This window comes from Saccopteryx leptura, chromosome 2, assembly GCF_036850995.1.
Source record: "Saccopteryx leptura isolate mSacLep1 chromosome 2, mSacLep1_pri_phased_curated, whole genome shotgun sequence".
NCBI classification, from domain to species: domain Eukaryota; kingdom Metazoa; phylum Chordata; class Mammalia; order Chiroptera; family Emballonuridae; genus Saccopteryx; species Saccopteryx leptura.
In genome coordinates, this window is record NC_089504.1 from 180,670,438 (window position 1) to 180,690,650 (window position 20,213).

The following is a 20,213-nucleotide window of genomic DNA, read 5'->3' on the forward strand; positions in this document are numbered from 1 at the left end:
TAATGGATACATGGGTTCGGGACTGTTTCATTATTTTTAAAGTGTTCTGAATAGATGGAGTGAGAATAAATCTAATATTCTAGGTTTCTAGCTGGTTGCCTAAATTAGTATTTCTTCAAGTGTGATACCTGGTCAGCAGCATCAATATCACCTGGGAAATTGTTAGAAATACAAATTCTGGGGCCCCATCTATAACTACTCAATCAGAAACTCTGAGGGTGGGGCCCAGCAATTTGTTTTTTAACAAACCTTACCCATCATTATAATGCACACTTAAGTTTGAGGACCATATGACTAGATAAAATATTTTACCATTCACTGAGAACTGAAAACAAGAGAAGCAAGCTGAGGCAGAGAAGATTAGAATAAACAAAAAGCCTTGGGCCTGACCCGGCAGTGGCACAGTACACACAGAACATCAACCTGGGACACCGAGGACCCACGTTCGAAACCCTGAGGTCGTCAGCTTGAATGCAGGCTCAACCGACTTGAGTGTGGGCTCACCAGATTGAGTGCAGGGTCGCTGGCTTGAGTGTGGGATCACAGACATAACCCTCTGGTCGCTGGCTTGAGTCCAAAGGCCACTGGCTTGGCTGAAGCCCCCATGGTCAAGGCACATAGGAGAAAGCAATCAATGAACAACTAAAAGTGCCACAACTATGAGTTGATGCTTCTCACCCCTCTCCCTTCCTGTCTGCCTGTCCCTGTCTGTCTCTCCCCCTCTCTCCATCTCTTTCTCTCTCTCAAAAAAAGAACAAAAAACTTGTTGCTTTACCAATTCACCTTCTTTCCCCTCCTTCCTGCCACACCCCTAGTAGTATTTCTAATTCTACCCCGAAAATTCTTTTAGCATTCATGAGTTTATGTTTCTTAGTCTATTTATATTGTACTTTTCAAAATCCCTAAATTCTCATTTCAAAATATACATTATGATTACATTATCTGGGAAAGACTATTTTAAAAATACTGACACCCAGGTTCTATCAAATACCAATAAAATCCCTTTTTCTGGGGGCAGTGACTGGCCAAAAGTATCTTTTGAAAGCTCCTCATGAAATTCTAGTGTGTAACCAGAACTGAAAACCACTCAAGCTACATAACATTTTTCATCTCTATTTGTCTATATTTCCAAGCATAATGAGAAAACTACTTGTATGAGAATCACAAAAGGCATATTTCTTTTTTTTTTTTTTTCAGAGACAGAGAGAGAGTCAGAGAGAAGGACAGAGAGACAGGAACAGAGAGAGATGAGAAGCATCAATCATTAGTTTTTCATTGCGCCTTGCAACACCTTAGTTGTTCATTGATTGCTTTTTCGTATGTGCCTTGACCACGGGCCTCTAGCAGACTGAGTAACCCCTTGCTCGAGCCAGTGACCTTGGGCTCAAGCTGGTGAGCTTTTGCTCAAACCAGATGAGCCCACGCTCAAGCTGGCGAGCTCAGGGTCTCAAACCTGGGTCCTCTGCATCCCAGTCCTACGCTCCATCCACTGCACCACCGCCTGGTCAGGCTAAAAGGCATATTTCTTAAATTGATATTCAAGATAATCAATCTTCAGTGATATATAGATATAGGACCTTTTTAAAATAGCTAGCTATGTATTTACTTTTATAGCATTTTTATTGCAAATAATATGTGTTCCATGTAAGACAGTGAGAATTTCATTTTAAAATAAGATTCCATTTTTTTAAAAGTCAGTATTTTTTTTTTTAAAAACACTAAAGAATAGTACAAAGGTCAGGACAAACACTACAAAGATGTTAAGCAAACACCAGGTTTGATTAACCTGACCAATCTGCTTATTAAAAATACAGATTCCTGGCCCTGGCCAATTGGCTCAGCAGTAGAGCGCTGGCCAAAGTGTGAATGTCCCGCATCTAATTCCTGGTCATAGCACACAGGAGAAGTGACCACCTGATTCTCCACCCCCCCCCTTCTCTCTCTCTCTCTCTCTCTCTCTCTTCTCCTCCTGCAGCCATGGCTCAGTTGGAGCAAGTTGGCCCCAGGCGACAAGGATGGCTCCATGGCCTCACCACAGGCACTAAAATAGCTGTGGCCCAGCAATGGAGCAACACCCTAGATGGGCAGATCGTCACCAGGTGGGGGCTTGCTGGTTAGTCTCAGTTGGGCGCATTCAGGTGTCTGTCACTCCGCCTCCCCACTTCTCACTTAAGAAAAAAAAATACAGATTCCTGCCTGACCTGTGGTGGTGCAACGGGTCAAGCATTCAACCTGCAATGTTGAGGTCACCGGTTCAAAACCCAAGGCACACATGGAAAGCAACTACTATGAATTGATGCTTCCCATTCCTCCACAGCACCCACATTCCTCTCTCTAAAACTCAATAAATACAACCTTTAAAAATCCTAAAGCACAAACTTTGGGAGTGAGATCCAGGTGATTTTTATTTAAGCTTGAGAAATGCTCTAATAAGAGGTATTTGAGCTTCCTGCCACTAGGCAGAGAACAAGCTCAGATGTAAAAGGCAACCTTCTCCTTCCATTTATTTTACTACCACCTCTTCCTGGTTTCACAGAGGATGAGCTCCAGCTACATCTGCTGGCTGAGGAAGAAGTACAGTTTCTGTTTCAAGACTTGGATCCCATCCTGACTTCCCATTCCACCCCTTTATTGCAAGTCTCCCAGAAGCCAGGGCTCATTCTAATTTTGCTCTCTTCTCTTCACACTTCTCATCCTCCTTAACAACAGCCCTATGCATTATTTCTATTTCAATCTGACCATCTCCTGTTCCATGCTCATTCACCTTTCCAGTAACCTTGAGACACGAAATCTTTAAAATGTCACAAAATACTGGTTGGTACAATCTAATCACCCTCAGGTTATATTTGTCTCTTAAATTCCAATGATAAACAATATCTATCCCAGTGGTCGGGAACCTATGGCTTATGAGCCAGATGTGGCTCTTTTGATGGCTGCAACTGGCTCTCAGACAAATCTTTAATAATAAAAAAAAAAGTGTTAAAAAAAAATAAAACATTCTCATGTATTACAATCCATTCATTTCCTACCGCTCATGTCCATGGTTACAAGTGGCTGAAGCCAATCACAACTGTTCTCCAGGACAACACCAAATTTTTATTGGATAATGCATAACGTACATGGGTCGCTGTATGGCTCTCACGGAATTACATTTTAAAATATGTGGCGTTCATGGCTCTCTCAGCCAAAAAGGTTCCCGACCCCTGATCTATCCATTCAAATTGTAAATTGTTTTTAAATGTCCATATATATTTTTTAAGATTTATTGATTTTACAGAAAGAGGGAGCAGGAGAAGAGTGAGAAGAATCAACCCACAGTTGCTTCATTATAGCTGTTTATTGGTTGCTTATTGTATGTGCCTTGACCAGGCAAGCCCAGGATTTCAAACCGGCAACCTCAGTGTTCCAGGTTAAAATTCTATCCACTGCGCCACCACAGGCCAAGCTAAATGTTCATGTATTATGACGTTACAAAATATTATACCTCACTAGACAGAATATTGAAATAGATTACAATTCACATACCATTAGTGGTAGCCAGTAACTCTAAACTTTGACTATACGTCAGCATTATCTAGAGAGACCATGCTTTAGCCCAAACTAAATGATCATCTCTGGGGGTGAGGATGAGACCAGGCATCTTTTTTATTTTCCTTAAGTTTCTCAAGTGATGCCAACAATCAGCCAAAGTTGAGAACCATGAGCTGTATTTCAGGTGGAAAGATTATGAAGACAGATTTGGAGACTGTCTGCCATGGGTGAATAACACTTACCATCATTTTACTAGATACACTCAGTCAAATACAGGAGGCTCTCACAGAACAGTGACTTTTGAGGACTGCAATTCCAAATTCCAACACTAAAGAAGGCAATATACAAATATTTGTTTATATTTATCTTAAGTATACCCTGTATTTGTTTCCTCTGAACTAGCAGATCATTTTTCCATTAATTCTTTTTTTTTAGATTTTATTTATTCATTTTGAGAGAGAGAGGAGAGAGAGAGAGAGAAAGGGGGGAGGAGCAGGAAGCATCAACTCCCATATGTGCCTTAACCAGGCAAGCCCAGGGTTTTTGAACCGGTGACCTCAGCATTCCAGGTCAACGCTTTATCCACTGCACCACCACAGGTTAGGCCCTAGCAGATCATTTTTAAAGCCAAACACCATACCTATATATATGAACAGAATTTTCACAGAACTAAACTGGCTCCTATTTAGACTAAAATAATGTCATTTATATCCACCAAAGGACAAGAGAGATACTGAGCAAGAAAGATAAAATAGACAGATATTTTATTGTCCACTCTATGTACCACAAAACATTCAAATGTAAGTTCAACACCACACATGACAATTTCAATTATGTCTGAAGTCTCTGTGATATAAATCCTTTTCATGATTACATTCATTATACTCAGTAAAACTAGATTAACTTAATCTATTGTATTTTTCGCTCCATAAAATGCACCTAAAGTTTTAAGGAGGAAAATAAGAAAAAAAATATTCTGAACCAAATGGTGTGTTAAAATATTTAATAAAATATACCACAATAATATTTCAACAACGTAAACTCAACAGCAGTATTAACAACCATTAGCACTATTTTAACAAATGAGAAGAGACTTTAATGTTCAAATACTCTTCTAGTTGTCCGGGAATCTGCAGCAGCTAAAAAAAAATGAACATTTGCTCCATAAGACGCACGGGCATTTCCCCCTCCACTTTTGGGGGGAAAAGGTGCATCTTATGGAGAGAAAAATACGGTATATCTTGTACGAACAGACTGCAGTCTAATATACCATAAATCTGAGTATGTGAAATTCAGATTTTAAAACCTACCTTGTAATAAATATGCTACTAAAAATATATATACTATACAACATCAATTAAAAGTATATTCTGGCCCTGCCGGTTGGCTCAGTGGTGGAGCGTCAGCCTGGCGTGCGGGAATCCCGGGTTCGATTCCCGGCCAGGGCACACAGGAGAGGCGCCCATCTGCCTCTCCACCCCTCTCCCTCTCCTTCCTCTCTGTCTCTCTCTTCCCCTCCTGCAGCCGAGGCTCCATTGGAGCAAGGATGGCCCGGGCACTGGGGATGGCTCCTTGGCCTCTGCCCCAGGTGCTAGAGTGGCTCTGGTCGCGGCAGAGCGACGCCCCCTGGTGGGCGTGCCGGGTGGATCCTGGTTGGGCGCATGCGGGAGTCTGTCTGACTGTCTCTCCCGTTTCCAGCTTCAGAAAAATACAAAAAAAAACAACAAAAAAAAAAACCAAAAAAATTATATTCTGGCCCTGGCTGGTTGGCTCAGTGGTAGAGCATCGGCCTGGCGTGCGGAAGTCCCAGGTTCGATTCCTGGCCAGGGCGCACAGGAGAAGCGCCCATCTGCTTCTCCACCCCTCCCCCTCTCCTTCCTGTCTCTCTCTCTCTCTCTCTCTCTCTTCCCCTCCCGCAGCCAAGGCTCCATTGGAGCAAAAGATGGCCCGGGCGCTGGGGATGGCTCCTTGGCCTCTGCCCCAGGCGCTAGAGTAGCTCTGGTCGCGCCAGAGCGATGCCCCGGATGGGCAGAGTATCGCCCCCTGGTGGGCATGCTGGGTGGATCCCAGTCGGGCGCATGCGGGAGTCTGTCCTGACTGCCTCCCTGTTTTCAGCTTCAGAAAAATACAAAAAAAAATAATAAAGTATATTCTAAAAAAGTAATAATATTCACTTTACTCTTGGTAGGACAAAGATAATTTTAGGAGGCTACAATTCTTCTATTAAGAGTCACAGTTGTATCCAATTCCTGCCATAAGTGCCAGTAGCAAGTACATCCAATTTCAAGTTCCTCTGAAGCCAATGAGTGGGCAGAAGATAATCATAGCCAAGAGGGGAACACATGGTATTTATTCTTTGAAAAACAAAATCAGCAACCAGGAGGGTAAGCCATCTGTCACAAAAAAAAGTGGTGGCAGTAGCTGTTAAAGACTATAAAATGCCACCTCAACCTAAACAGAGTCAAGTTTTAGATTTTAACTCCAGATAACTCTTGTAACAAGCAACAGTTTTCAAAATAATTAGTGTCAAATTATGAATGAAATGGGTAAGAGGGAAAATAAAAACTACCAACACTGTAATTCTACCAATACTGTAACCTCCATCTTGCTATTAGGAAGACCAACAACACAGCCAAAGAGAAACCACACACATGCAACATTCAGAAACAAGTCAACACTTGAACAAATTCTCTCTAGTTTAGAACACACTGACAGTTTTATTTGCATTATATTCCTAACCTATAAATATTTTCTCCAAGTGAAGAGAGAAGAAAAAGCAATTTCCAAATATGAAGGTAAAAGTGAACCACAAAGTAAAAACAAAACAAAAAATCAACTTTACCTCTGCCCCACCCCCATCACCTAATCTCCTCTCCAACCCCCCTCGTCACCACTCTCACCCCTGAAAAGCACTGCAGTCCAGTCTTTAGGATTCCACCTTTAATAAGGGAAAGTCACTGGGCAATTAAATATATGTATTGGGGGGGAAAAATCTTAAATGTCAGTCTTATTTCCTGTCTACTCTTAAAGCTATTAAAATCAGTTTCGGACACAGGAGATCTCAGGCTTCAGAGGATCATAAAACTAAGTAAATATTAGTTACCAACATTTTTAAATTTCAAAATACAGGTAATGTTTAAATCAAAGTATAACCACTAGACCTCAATTTTTTTTTCCACTCTACTACTCAATGATTTGAACAACTATAGAATGAAGCTACTTCCCTCTTTTTCTAAAATAATTAATAATTAAGGTAAATGTGAAGACTATGTTTGTGTCCCAGAGTGTCCTCTTTGTCTTTTTCTGAGAGTCCAGTACAGTAGGAAGGAGCACAAAGGCACATACTGTCTGAGCTTGAGTTCTGACTCTGCCACTTAACAGCTGTGTGACCATCAGCAATTTACTTATTCGTTCTAAGCTTCAGTTTCCATACCAGTAAAATAAAAATGACAGACCTTGGCCAGGTAGTTCAGTTGGTTAGAGTGTTGTCCTGAAATGCTAAGATTGCACATTTGACCCCTGGTCAGGGCACATATGGGAATCAACCAATGAATGCATAAAGTGAAGAAACCAAGCTGATGTTTCTCTCTCTCTTTCTCCCTTATTCTCTCTCTTTAAAAGCAACAACAACAAAAATAACAGCATTTCTGTCATAAGATGTATGATGATTAATAATATAGGTAGAGCACATAAAAACTGGGCTTGCTCCTTAGTAATAGTTGTAGTCATAGTAGTCTGTTAGCTATTACACTTATTAGCTATTACTACTTGTTATCTATTACTACTACCACTTAGTAGCAGCAGTTGTCTGTTAGTTATTACTATTCTGTTGTCTAAACCAGATGTCAGCAAACTTTCTCTGTTAAGGGCCAGATATTAAATATTTCAGGTTTAAAGAGTCATATGGACTCTTGTCACAACTACACAGCTATACCACTGTAATGGGAATAGTTCCAGACAATATATAAATAAGTAAGTATGGCTATGTTCCAATAAAACTTTATTTTTAGATATGGAAGTTTAGATTTCATACAATTTTCATGTGCCTCAAAATATTATTCTTCTTTTGATTTTTTCAATCATTTAAAACTTTAAAAATCATTTGTAGGGGGATGTACAAATCCTATAGTCAGGATTTGGCCACAGACCAAATATGACTACCCCTGCTGTATACCAATGTTCTCGAATACCAGGCCATGAACAAGTTTCCACCAATCCTTAATAAAACTGTCACTCTAAAATCAAAAGCTATATATTTTCTTGGTAAGAACTGTCCTGTACTCTGAGATTACGCAAGTCTAACTCCTTTGGGGTTAAAACATCTTTTTCTCTTATAAAATGGCAATAGGAAGATATGATCATTTATGTTTTTTAATTGTATTTGACAATCCATTTTGGCTCCCAACCCCCTCACCTTATTTTTATGGTGGGGGGGGAGGGAGTCTGTATTTTTATTGCACTGGTGTGTGAAATCCAAGTCTGGGAATTATTAATGTAAAGCTTCCACCTAATCAAAACAAGAGAAGTACAGTCCTCTCTGTGTCATTTACACATGCTTAGATAGACTGATTAAACTAATCAAATTACACCTTTACCATCTGTTCAATTGATCACTTATATCACACCTCTTCCCTTTTTCTTAATTTAACGTTTACTCTTTCACAGAAGTCTTTGGAGCTTACGAAACTCACATTCTTCAGAAAGTTAAATCTCCTTCATAGAAGGCACATAGAGAAAATATTTGCAGAATCTAGCCAAAAACTCCTCACCACAAAAAGTAGAACAAGTAAAAAATTTATTTCCAGAAATATTACTTTTTTGGGGGGGGGGGAAGCAATCTATAATTCATGGATGAGTTATTGTGAAAATAAAAATGTTAAATGGATATGACTGTAACTGAAAATCCTGAGAGCTAATTACCCTATTCAAAGTTTCTGGTAACTCCTTTAGGAATACTAGGCTATCCTGATAGTGATTAGTTACCCAAATAAAATACATTCATTGTGACTCACTTTCTAAAAATAGTGTATAGATGCCATGCTACTATTTCTGGTCTCATAGCAGATTGTAAGGTATACTTTGTACTTCAAAAAATGTTAACCCTGGCTGGTTGGCTCAGAGGTAGCGCTTCGGCCCATTGTGTTGAAGTCTCAGGTTCAATTTCCGGTCAGAGCACACTGGAGAAGTGACTATCTGCTTCTCTATATCCTCTTTCTCTCTGTCTCTCTCTCTTTTTCTTCCCCTACCACAGCCATGGCTCAAGTAAAGTTGGTCCCAGGAACTGAGGATGGCTCCGTGGCTTCTGCCTCAGGTGCTAAAATAGTTTTATTGCCAAGCAACGGAGCTGCAGCCCAGCAGGGCACAGTATCCCCTGGTAACAGGCTTGCTGGGTGGATCCTGATCAGGGCTCATGCAAGAGTCCTCCCCACCTCTCACTTAAAAAAAATTTTCTTTTAATATTACAAAGTATTAGTTGTATGTATAAAATATCTAACTTGATTCTAATTCAATTAACATTTATTAACACCATTAAGGCTTGTGCATCATTTTATATGCATTATCCTTTTAAATCTCATTTAACTAACACAACAACCATAAAAGCATTTTCTTCCTTTGAGAAGTGATGAAATTCACATGAAGGCTCTTTGCTCTTTATATGCAAGCACTGATTTTATGCTGCCTATCTTGGAAAGAATGTCAATAGTTAAGCCTGGCCTGTAGTGAAACAGTGGATGGAGTGTGAACCTGGAATGCTGAGGTCACTGGTTCAAAACCCTGGGCTTGTCCGATCCAGGCACATACAACAAGCAAACAGTGAACAACTAGAGTGAAGCAACTATAGGCTAGTACTGTGCTTCCCCTCTGCCCCCCCCACCCCACTGTAGAATCAATAAATAAAATCTTAAAAAACAAAAAAAAGAACATCAATAGTCAATTTTTAATTCCCAGAAGTGTCTTAGTTGTATCAATCAGTTGAATTAGGGCCTTATACAAATATATATCCCATATATATGGGATAGAAAACTGAAACTCATGGACATATATAGATAAAAGTGGAGTGGTTATGGGGCAGGGGTAGAGGGAAGCAAGGAGGGACAAATATACAGTGACAGAAAATGATTTGACTTTGGGTGATGGGTATACAACATAATGAACAGTTCAAATGCTATAGAAATGTTCACCTGAAACCTATGTACTCTTATTGATCAATGTCACCCCATTAAATTTAATTTTCTAAATAAAATTTAAAAATAAAAAAATTAAAGCCTGACCAAGTGGTGGTGCAGTGGATAGAGTGTCGGACTGGGATGTGGAGGACCCAGGTTCGAGACCCCGAGGTCGCCAGCTTAAGCGCGGGCTTATCTGGCTTGAGCAAGGGATCATTCAGTCTGCTGTAGCCCCCCAGTCAAGGCACATATGAGAAAGCAATCAATGAACAACTAAGGTGCCACAACAAAGAATTGATGGTTCTCATCTCTTTCCTTTCCTGTCTGTACCTATCTGTCCTTCTCTCTGTCTCTGTCACACACACAAAAAAAATTAAAATATAATAATGTTAATATGTAAATGCTACAGACAGCTACAATCAAAAGACTCATGTGCACACAACAGAGGCTGACTAGGTGGTTGCACTGGCCAATAATGTAATGCTGCTATTGAAATAATTTTCTAAAATGATAAAAACTCTAGGTGACATTCAAACAAAAAAAGTACAATCTTCTATCACCTTACACAATCATCCCACTACTAATAAATCTAATGCATACTATAGCCAGGAAATGCTAATTTGGTAATGTACACTTATGTAGGTAGGATCAAGGTTTAGGTTATTATAAACAGATGTTTCACCTACACAAACTTCTGACAAGACATTTGAAAATCAATGAAATGAGAGAGAACTTTTCAGTATCAGGGCTTTCCGAAGCGCTGCAAGACAGCTAGCAACCCTAGCCCTCTCCCACCCTAAACCCAAGAAATGCCTTCTGCCTCCAAGTTTTTGTGGTGGCCAATATTCCTACAACTTCCTAACAATTGAGAACCAATATAATATATCTTAAAACTAAGTACCTATCTTCAGAAATACCAAGGGAAATTCAGTAATTTACCCACTATCATTTAAGTAGGTACTCTTTTACCTTTGAAAATACTCTGTACCAGGGATAAACAAGACATATATACCCCATGAATTCACAGGATAGGAAAGCCTGGAAACTTATTAAAAGTACGCTTCTCTCCTAAGAATTGGGCACCTATTCTAAGTTCTATGAAAAAGAGAAGAGCCATGTGGCAAAAATAAATTACTAATTACTCAGGGAATCAAATCTATGCAAGATAATCAAAACTAAGAACATTTTCTGAATACAACCTTCCAATTTCTCAGCAGTTTTAAAACCTACTCAACAGTTTTCACTTAATTGCAGAAAACGGTCTTCTTTGAAACAGATGGAATACTCTAGGTTTGTAACATAAACATAATGAAATCATGTAAAAAAAAAGTATTTTAATATTCATTTTGTTAATTTTAGAGAGAGAGAGAGTGAGAGGGGGAAAGAGAGAGACGGGAACAACAATCTGTTCCTGCATGTGCCCTGACCAGGGACTGAACTGGCAACCTCTGCGCTTTGGGAAGATGCTCTAAATTTAAATCAACAAACTGACCAGTATTGAGCATAGTTCAATGCGAACTATGCTCCTCTCACTGACCACCACTGAAAGAGGTGCCCCTTCAGGAAGTGCGGCGGGGGCTGGATAAATGGCCTCATGGGGCCGCATTCGGCTCACCAGCCGGTAGTTTGGGGACCCCTGCTGTAAATCCTATAGTGGAGTGGAAAATGTCTGACCTCGAGGGCTATGGAGGGTATAATGAATGCAGAGTTTATTAGAGTCCAATGCTGGCTCACTATAATCTATTAATTAGCATTCTTAATTCCCTATTATCTCATTGCAGCGTTTCACTTTATTTTAAAATTGCTCCCTTCGTTTTTTGAACCAAAGATATACAATTTTAGGACTGAGTGATAATTACAGTGGGTGCAGGAAGAATGTATTCTTGCCAGCCTTGATGTTTAATTAGGGCAAGGGGCGGACTCTGGATAAGGCAGTACTCATCCTCCTTCAGCACATATTGTTTTTTTGGCATGACAGTCCTATGGGCTGTTTCACTTCCATTGGACTGAAGTGCTGGGTGCCTGCTATAGTCTTTTCAGAAGATTCAAATATTTTGTCTTTGACTGTAGCCTTGATAACTAGGAAAGAAACTGTCATTGCTTTTTATCACAGCTTTGTACAGGCATAATTACGTCTCAATTTTTTAAAAATAAAGACATATGCCTATAATTTTTTCCTCACTAAAACTGACATTTCCAAGTTGCTTGATAATAAAACAATCTTGGGGAAGGGCATAATTTCAGCATCATCAGAAAGGTACACAGGAGGCAAGCTAATTCAGTGATAGAGCTAGGACTCTCAATCCAACTTCTACCAAAACCCACTTTTCAATTTAAATACACACACACACACCACACGTTATACTTACATTTATACATACATACAATCTATTCCTAAAAGGTAGAACTTAAGAGAAGTGTTTATTAATTTTATATTTTAAATTTCATATTTTAAAATTATAAATTTTATAATTTATAATTTTTACACAATATTCATAATAAGTTATAGCTCGATCACTTTTTGGGTCAACGGAAATTGTGATTTTTCTATTAATAACACATGTGAGATTGGATAATATTCAAGTACAATGCACTATGATGCTTAATTCTCTACATATTTGTGCACTGATATATCAGCAGTATATACTCCAAATTTATCAATCTCATTTTTACAAAATTAAAACAACCTAATAACCACCCTAGGAATACAGATACAATTTCTAAGACCTATGCTATATTGATGTTACCACAAGACTAAATTAAGCAAACTCACTGCTCCTCTCCTGATGTTGACAATTCAACACCAAACTAAAAAACTTTCAGAATGTACTGTCATTTTATATTTAGGAATGATAAATCAGGGGTCCCCAATCTACGGCCCGTAGGCTGCATGTGGCCCCCTGAGGCCATTTATCCGGCCCCCACCATACTTCCGGAAGAGGCACCTCTTTCATTGGTGGTCAGTGAGAGGAGCACATTGATCATCTCATTAGCCAAAAGCAGGCCCATAGTTCCCATTGAAATACTGGTCAGTTTGTTGATTTAAATTTACTTGTTCTTTATTTTAAATATTGTATTTGTTCCTGTTTTGTTTTTTTACTTTAAAATAAGATATGTGCAGTGTGCACAGGGATTTGTTCATAGTTTTTTTTATAGTCCGGCCCTCCAACAGTCTGAGGGACAGTGAACTGGCCCCGTGTAAAAAGTTTGGGGACCCCTGTGATCAACTTTTCACGCTGTACTTCACTTTCTGAAACTTAAATTTTAAGGGAAGAAAAGTTATTTCCCCATTCTGATGTCATATATCATCTGAGTATTTTATCCTGCACATCAATAATTCCCAAGGTAAGGAGACATAAAAGTCACCTAGATTGCTCTTAACTAAATATATCTAAGATTGTAAACACTCTCTTTCTGTACATACATTCCTTCTATTGGTGGACACTTCATAGTTAATAATCATTATATATACGAGTCTGTCACAACCCTGAGGTGTAATATGGCAGAAAAAGAATGAGAAGCATTGAGGCGATGGCCCTTTGTTTCTTCTCCCATCTTTCACAATTGAAGACCTAAAGTGGCAACAGAACCATCACAAATTCCCCGTGGCAGATGAGCAACAGACTAGTTTAAGAATTAGATACACTAAATTCTAAAGATCCCAAACTGGTTCTTTAACAAGAAACACCAAAGAAGCTTACTTAAAATATAAGTTTCATCTCCATAGCTATTTACTTAGTTTATAAAAAGGCCTGGGAATCTGTAATTTAAGCAAATGAATCTGTTGATACTGATGTATCCAAGTCAGAATTTAGGAACCCTGTCCTAACTTTTAAGACTTAACACTAGGGTTTATTTTAGTTCTTTCTTCTTTCTTTTCACATTTTTTAAGTCTTAAAGACTCAAAAAACTTCTGAGGAATACTTTTTTAAAGCATTCTTTTAAAAAAAGGTTAGGTCTCTAGGAGACTTAGAGTTTTAAGTATAATGTCATGATAAACAATTTAGTTGGTTTTAATTAAGTTATAGCTGGGTTCATTAGGTAGTTCATAACGTAAAATCAAAGTAATTAGGAATCGATTGAATAGCAAAGACACTCTTAGCAAGCTAAATAACACAGACTTTAATTCACTCACAGATGGCCCTGGCCAGCAGGCTCAAGCGTAGAGCACTGGCCCAGCATGTAGAATTCCCAGGTTCAGTTCCCAGTCAGGGCACACAGAAGAAGCAACCACCTGCTTCTCCACTCCCTTCCTCTTTTCACTCCCCTCACCCCACAGTCATGCAAGTTGGCCCTGGGCGCTGAGGTTGGCACCATGGCCTCACCTCAGGTGCTAAAATAGCTCAGTTGCCGAGCAATGGAGCAGCGTCTCAGATGGGCAGAGCATCGATCCACAAGAGGCCTGCCAGTTGGATCCCAGTTGGGGCACACGAGGCAGTCTATCTCTCTGCCTCCCTACCTTGCACTTAATAATAAATAAATAAAATAGAATAAAATAAAAAATTCACTCACAATTAAGACGAGTGGCTAAGTCTAGGTCCTTGCTTCGGTGGGGCCCCAAACAAACTTGCTTGGAGAGGCACAGTGCTTCATGGCAGTTGTCAAATGATTGTGGTGGGCAACAGAGTCTGTGTTGGAATCTCAGGCAACCGACTTGATCTTCACCCCAACTACTTAAATATGGTTTGGCCACTCGTCACGTCATAGAGTTTTACATTATCACACTTCAAGCATAAGTCATATATGGGCTTGATAAGGTTGACAGATGGAGTTATCAGAAAAGAGAGTAAACCCGATACACCTTGGTAGTTGGGCCTTACACAGTGGGCTTTAACTAAGATATACATTAATTAACACATGGTATTGGCACACAGTTAAAACATACGGAGTCGCCTGACCAGGCAGTGGTGTAGTGGATAGAGCGTTGGACTGGGATGCGGAAGGACCCAGGTTCGAGACCCCAAGGTCGCCAGCTTGAGCGCGTGCTCATCTGGCTTAAGCAAAAAGCTCACCAGCTTGGACCCAAGGTCGCTGGATCGAGCAAGGGGTTACTCCATCTGCTGAAGGCCCGCGGTCATGGCAAATATGAGAAAGCAATCAATGAACAACTAAGGTGTCCCCACAAAAAACTGATGATTGATGCTTCTCATCTCTCTCCGTTCCTGTCTGTCTGTCCCTATCCATCCCTCTCTTTGATTCCCTCTCTCTGTCCCTATAAAAAAAAAAAAGAAAAAAAAATTCTTAAAACATACGGAGTTATCTCAAAAGGGTATAAACTGGTTACACCTAAATCACTATAACTGTCCTTTTTACATTTCATATTGATTTGACTTTATGTTTACTACAACAGTATAATAATAAAACATTCAAATGCTGTATAGTGACAAATTAAATTTAGTCACTGGTTAAAATGTAAAAACATTTTGTATGTTAACTATATTTTAATTTTTAAAAAGTAAAAGCAAAGTACTTTGGTATTATATCTCAGAAAGAATAAAGTTATAATTTCTAATTATTTTGAAGTCTCTCATTAAAATGAATTCCAGGTTTAGTTTTTAACTTATACCATCAAATAATGTTAAAGATTTTTAACTCTATAATGTTAAATTAACTAGGCATTAAAAAGAATGATTTAGATATGGATCGTGGGGCTTTAATATACAGTAGAAATATTGGCTTAAAAAAAGGTCAAAACATAACACTTATAATATTCTATCTAAGTAAAATCTGTATATGTGTCTGCACAGAAACAGTTCATTAGGGACAAACATCAAAATGTTAGCAGTGGAATAGCAAAGTTATAGATGGAAAGACTTGGGGTAAAATTTGCTTTCTTTTCTGTCTCTTTTCTGTACTATTTTTATAATCAGAAAAAAAGAAGCTATTTTTATTACTGAAACAGTTAAATCTTGGGTTCTGCATACAAAACAATCTACCAGATACAGAGTTTAAAACACTGGTGAGCCTGACCAGGCGGTGGCGCAGTGGATACAGCGTCGGACTGGGATGCAGAGGACCCAGGTTCAAGACCCCGGGTCACCAGCTTGAACGCAGGCTCATCTGGTTTGAGCAAAGCTCACCAACTTGGAACCAAAGTCGCTGGCTCGAGCATGGGGTTACTCAGTCTGCTGTAGCCCCACAGTCAAGGCACATATGAGAAACAAATCAATGAACAACTAAGGTGTTGCAATGCACAACGAGAAACTAATGATTGATGCTTCTCATCTCTCCATTCCTGTCTGTCTGTCCCTGTCTATCCCTCTCTCTGACTCTCTCTCTGTCTCTGTAAAAAAAAAATAATAATAACAACACAAACATTGGTGATAAAGATGTTCAAGAAGCTTAGCGAGAACTTCAACAAATAAATAATAAACATAAAAAATGACATAGAAACCATAAAAAAGAACCAGTCAGAAATGAAGGACAGACTAACTGAAATGAAGAATAATTTACAGGGAATCAATAGTAGAACGCATCAAGCTGAGAATCAAATCGGCGATTTGGAAGATGAGGAAGGAAAAAACGCCCCATCAGAACAGTACAAAGAAAAAAGAATCCAAAAAAAAAAAAATGAAAATGGCTAAAGAAGCCTCTGGGACAACTTCAAGCACACCAATATTCACCTCATTGGGGTGTCGAAAGAGAAGAGAGCAAGAAATTGAGAACCAATTTGAAAAAATGACAGAAAACTTCCCTAACCTGGTGAAGGAAATAGACATACAAGTCCAGGAAGCACAGAGAGTCCCCAACAAGATGAACCCAAAAAGGCCCACACCAAGCCACATCATAATTAAAATGCAATAGTTTAAAGCCAAAGAAAGAATTTTTAAAGCAGTAAAAGAAAAGCAGTTAGTTACCTACAAGGAAACTCCAATAAGACTGTCAACTGATTTCTCAACAAAAACATTTTAGGCCAGAAGGGAGTGGGAAGAAATATTCAAAGGATGAAATCCAAGGACCTACAAGCAAGATTATTCTACCCAGCAAAGCAATCGCTTAAAATCAAAGGACAGATAAAAAGCTTCCCAAAGGAAAAAAAAAAGATAAAAGAGTTCATCAACATCAAACCGGTATTACATAAAACGTTAAAAGGTCTTCTTTAATAAAGAAAAAGAAAAACTAAAGATCAAAATTATGAACAATAAAATGGCAATAAATACATATCTATCAACAATTGAATCTAAAAAATGAAATAAATGAACAAGCAGAACAGAAACAGACTCACATATGCAGAGAACATATTGTCAGTTGCCACATGAGATGGAGGTTGGGGCGGTGGGTGAAAAAGTCAAAGGAATTAAGAAGTACAAATTGATTGTTATAGAACAGTCCTGGCGATGGGCATGAAGTACAGCATAGGGAAAACAGTCAATAATATTCTAATAACTATGTCTAGTGTCAGATGGGTATGAGACTTATCAAAATGATCACTTAGTAAGATACATAACATCTAATCACTGGGCTGTACACATTAAAACTAATATTATATGGTATGTCAACTGTAATTGAAAGATTAAAAAATAATTTAAAAAACAAAAGGAGAAGAAACAGTATAGGAAAACCAGGAGTGGCGGGACCTGGAAGGAAAAGGGAAAAACACACAAGGTGCCATTCAGTGTGTCTACTGAAAAGAAGAAGGGCACTGAAGAAAAGACTGCCCAAAACTCAAAAAGAAAAAACAAAAAGGATAGAGAAACCCTCAAAGAGAAAGGTTAGAAAGGAACGTTTATCTGATGACGAATGAGGAGACCCAGAGGCTCCCTTAGATACCTCCCAACCTGTTACTATTTCCCCACAGAATCCTGGGTATAACTGACAGTGGGGAACAGCGAACTTCCTCATAGATACTGGAGTTACTACATAGTGCTAAATACAAAACTAACGGAGGAAAGTTCAGCCGCTGTGTCAGTTACTGGAGTGACCAGATAATTACAAAAACGGGTATCCCTTCAACCTCTGTAAGGCTAGCCTGAGGTAGCACCATTTCTACTCAAAGAAATAATCCCTAGGTTTGGACTTCCATACAGTACTCAAAGTGACAATGGATGGTCATTCCCTTCAGAAATCTCCCAGATTATAGGACAGGTACTAGAGATTTGATGGAAACTACATGCATCTTGGAGACCCCAATCCATAGGGAAGACTGAGAAAATGAAGCACACAAAAAAGACCCTGGTGAAAATATGCTAGGAAACCTGAAATGGGAGCAGGCACTCCTTTACTGCCTTGCTCCAGATTAGGGTAGTGCCCAAAGTAGGGCTGAATTAAGTCCTTTTGAAATAGTTTATGGGAGACCCAAGTTTGTTTTAGAAACTCCCCCTTTAGATTTAGAATATGAATTAAAAATCAAACAATATGGCCTGACCAGGAGGTGGCACAGTGGACAGAGCGTCAGACTGGGACACGGAGGATCCAGGTTCAAAACCTTGAGGTCTCCAGCTTGAGCGTGCGCTCACCAGCTTGAGCACGGGGTCGCTGGCTTGAGTGTGGGATCACAGACATGACCCCAGGGTCACTGACTTGAAGCCCAAGGTCGCTGGCTTGAGCAAGGGGTCATTCACTCTGCTTTAGCCCCCTAGTCAAGGCACATATGAGCAAGCAATCAACGAACAATGAAGGTGCCGCAACAAAGAATTGATGCTTCTCATCTCTCTCCCTTCCTGTCTGTCTGTCCCTATCTGTCCCTCTGTCTGTCTGTTACAAAAAAAAAATCAAACAATATGTACAACATTTAAGAGTAAATACTAAGAACTTTGCACAAGTTTGCTCATTACAAGTCTGTCTACCCATCTGAGGAGCCCTTACACCCATTCCAACCAGGAGACCAAGTCTTACTAACTGGAAGATGCTTCCACAGCTACTGGTCTGCAGCTGTTCTGATGGTGGCAGTTGTGGCATTCCTCTGTGGGAAAGAAATTGTTACGTGGTTAAAGACCTCTTTCTTAGCAAAATGGAAAGTGGGCATATATGTGACAAACACAAGAAGAAAAAAAAGAAAAAAAGAACTGGAAGATGCAAGATCTTAAACAGCAGTTAGCCTAGCAATGGACCAGTCCTATGACATCCTACTGACAACACACTCTTCCCTAAAGTTCATGGGAATCAAGCCTTGGATCCACCACAAACGGATAAAGCAGGTGCGGCGTGAGGAGGACTCAGATCTTGCTGCTGCTGTTGAAACTGCAAAGGGAAGGCTGGACCTACACTCCTGAAGGAGATTTAAAATTCCTCTTTAGGAAAGGGACAACACTTCCCAAAGCTAAACAACAATGCTACATTGTATTTTATTATTATTTTTTGACAAATTGCTAGACTTTATGCCCATGCTTGGACTAATAACACCTTTGTCCACATTTCCCAGACAGTGGCTTCCTCAGCAAACTTATCACGTTGTTGAGTGTGCCACTCAAAACCCAACTCAGGATAGATCATGGGGATCGTTTAATCTCTCCAGTTTCTGATTTCACCACAATTCCCTGTCTACTATTAGGCATACCCTTCACTAAATACTTAATTGCTTGTCTACACAATAGGTCTCACTTTGGAAGCCCACCTGCACCACCATCTCTTAACATATAAAGTGGTCGGTGGACCCAGCCTTTCCCTCCAGCACAGCCTCAGCCAGAGAAGAAATGAAAGACAGACATAATCAGCAATCTGTTTCTATATATACCCTGACCAAGGATTGAACCGGCAACCTTTGCGTATCAGGATGATACTCTAACCAACTGAGCTATCTGGCCAGGACGGCAGCTGGAGTTCTAAGGCACTGTGAAGTAGTTCCAATTAAAAAGTAGGGGGGCGATCCAAAAGATGGCGAAGGAGTAGGCAGACGTTCCAACTGCTACCTCCCAGGATTACAATTTAATTTAAGAACAATCATCTTGAAAAACCAACTTAAGACTAAACGAAGAAAAGTCTATAACCAAAGACCACAGAAGAAGATCAAAAGGAAGAACGGGGACATGAAAAGGGCTGCCTTGCTCCCAAGAGGCACAAGGACCCTCACTGTGGGGAGAGTGGCACTGAGAGGTGTGGATCCTCAGCCCCAGGCCTGAAGCCCCCAGATTAGAGCCCCAGAGCCTAAATGAGGCACCCAAACAGTATTTAGCTGTGAAAAGTTGTTTGCGAGAAAGAGACAGAACTCTTAGACCCAGGCTCCGTCTTAAAGGGCCCACGCAGAAAACCTCCTTCACAACCACTTACCCAGAGCTCCGGTGGCAGGGAGAGCTGAGAGAACTAGAGTTGCGAGAGGAGAGTGTAAACTCGGAGGCCCAGGGAGAGACACTGTGGGGGAAGGCCACTCCTGTGCCAAGTCATTCCTCAATACTAAAGTGGCCATTTCTCCTGGTAGAAGCAACACCTTTCGGCAGCACCAGCAAAGGGAAGCAATTACCCTCCCACCAAAGTCTCTACTGCTCCAGTCAGAGCAAAGAGTCACTCGGAAGCAGGGGGCATGTCAGGGACACAGGTTTTGGGTGCTGAGGCCTGAGATACACCGACCCTCTCCCCCCG

General features: G+C 39.9%; 1 protein-coding gene and 1 non-coding gene across 15 annotated transcripts in view; one reads left to right on the forward strand and one right to left on the reverse strand.

Annotated features, from left to right (window-relative positions):
* ERC1 (ELKS/RAB6-interacting/CAST family member 1) overlaps nucleotides 1-20,213 on the reverse strand; it is a 544,893-nt gene that overhangs the window by 463,614 nt on the left and 61,066 nt on the right. The gene's annotated exons all lie outside the window — the stretch shown is intronic.
* Nucleotides 18,548-18,680, forward strand: LOC136396092 (small nucleolar RNA SNORA41). Its single transcript, XR_010749514.1, has one exon. It is a non-coding gene; the product is annotated as a small nucleolar RNA SNORA41 (small nucleolar RNA).